Source organism: Myotis brandtii, unplaced genomic scaffold (genome assembly GCF_000412655.1).
Source record: "Myotis brandtii unplaced genomic scaffold, ASM41265v1 scaffold882, whole genome shotgun sequence".
Lineage (NCBI taxonomy): Eukaryota > Metazoa > Chordata > Mammalia > Chiroptera > Vespertilionidae > Myotis > Myotis brandtii.
The window spans coordinates 395581-397975 of NW_005371607.1; positions in this window are offsets into that span (position 1 = coordinate 395581).

The window sequence follows — 2395 nt, forward strand, 5'->3', positions numbered from 1 at the left end:
TTGTGAAGATAGAACGAGAGGTGTAAAGCGCCAGGCCAGACCCTGAAGATCTGTTTCTTTGTATGCTATTGTCTCCTCCTACTAACTCTTACCCTGCGCCTCATCCCCTTTGAAATAAGCCCTCATGCCCACGAAGGTGATAAATAGCTAATTAACTTAGGTTGTAATGGTAGAAATCAAATCTATTTTATTTCCTTAGACACCCTAAGTTCTTGTCTTACCCTCAAGGGACACTTGCACCTCAGCAATGGCCTAGAGACCGTCCCTGCCTCTGTTACCTGACCTGAGAATGGTGGCGTCTGGCCTACCAGGCAGGGACAACTATTCTGTGGCAAGCTGGTGAGTTATTTTGTGGCATTAGGAGTCCACGGTGGCCATCAATGTACTTCATATAGGCAACAGCTTCATCAGACTTTATGGAACATACGGTTTATGGGGCTGGGACAGAGGCCATGGTTATGACAGATTTCCCCCCTTTTTTAAAAAATATATTTTATTGACTTTTTACAGAGAGGAAGGAAGAGGGATAGAGAGTTAGAAACATCGATGAGAGAGAAACATCAATCAGCTGCCTCCTGCACACCCCCTTCAGGGGCTGTGCCCGCAACCAAGGTACATGCCCTTGACTGGAATCGAACCTGGGACCCTTGAGTCCACAGGCCGACGCTCTATCCACTGAGCCAAACCGGTTATGGCCAGATTTCCCCTTTTTAATCTCAGCCAACCCCCAAAGGGAGATGGATTTCTGGATTTCCTTGAGGACTGGTTCATCTAATTCTTTTTTAAAAATATATGTTTTTATTGATTTTTTTAGAGAGAGAGGAAGGAAGAGGAATAGAGAGAAACATCAGTGAAAGAGAAAGAAACATCATCTCTTGGCTGCTCCCTGCACAACCCCTACTTGGGATTGAGCCCAAAACCCAGGAATGTGCCCTGATGGGGAATCAAACCAGTGACCTCTTGGTACATGGGTCGATGCTCAACCACTGAGCCACACAGGTCGAGCTCATCTGATTCTTTTTCCATACGATGAAAAGAGCACTTTTGGTATTCTTATCCATCTAGAGATCCCTCTCTATCTCTCAGTTCCAGAATGGGACTTACTTTTTTTCTCAGAATGGGACTTTCTCTAACTCTATCCTATCTTCTATATATATAAAAGCCTAATATGCAAAGTGTCCCCTCAGGAGTTCGACCAACCAGGAGTTCGATCGCTATGACATGCACTGACCACCAGGGGACGGCATGGAATGAAGGAAGGCCCCGGCAGCAGCCAGTAGCCAGGGAAGGGAGGCCCCAGTGGGCAGCTGGCAGCCGCTAGAGACCCTACCTGTGCACAAATTTGGTGCACTGGGCCTCTAGTTCTTCAATAAGCCTGTTACCTCTTCCTTTGGAGCAGAGCAAGTTTGAGAAACAACTGTAGAAACAACAGGCTCTCTCCAGACATACATGTTCCTTCTTTTCTTCTTCTTGTTGTGCCTTTATTTCTTCATTCTTTTATACTCTCATCAGACATGAAGCACCTAATGTGCACCAGGCAATGAGAATAATACAAAATACAACTGCTACCATCAAAGAACCCAGTCTAATAGGGAAAACAGATATGTAAACAAATACAAATACCGAGAGGTGGTTGCTACATGACATAGCAGAATTAGAATTGCGTCTCACAGTTTGGCACGGTGTGTGTGTGTTTAGGAAGTGGTGGTGGCAGGGTTATAAGGGAAAACTTTACAGAAAAAAATTTAGCTTGAGGGACCACCAAGTGTGAGAGGAGGCAGAGGGAGGAGGAACCACCAGCCGGGAGGAAACTGGTGATTAGAACCCCCTGAGCACTGCGCTGTGAAAGCAGCGGGAGATGAGGCTGGAGAAGGCAGGGTGCAGCTCCTGGGAGCCTTCTCAGCCACGTGAAGACTTCGCGCTGTGACCTTTAGGCTCTGTTAGGGTTGGGGGGCTTGCTCGGCCGCAGGGTAGACCAGTTGGCTGGGACTGACTGTTCGAGCCAGAGTTGCTGAGTTTGAATTTAAAGAGCGGTAGATTTTTTTTTTCCCCCTAAAGAATGCGGAGGAGGGTGGCTTATGCTTAAAACAGAAATTCTCTCCTCTCCCTCTGCCCTTTCCTAACTTACAGGTGCTTTATAGGAGGTTAAACCCGACCCCCTTTTCCTCAAGTTTTGTTCCCCAGGTTGCGGGGAGTCCTGCACCATCCACACTACAGGCTCCTCCCATTTCCAAACTGTTCTTTCGGATCCTCCTTGCGCCTGGTTTTGGCCGGGGAATGTGGGGGGGAGGCAGAGGTTACTGGATGTAACGAAAGCGGCGGCAGAGGTTAATGCGACAATGATCCGAGCAGAGCGCAGGGGAGAAGCGGGGACTGCCCGCCTCCTGCGGCGCTC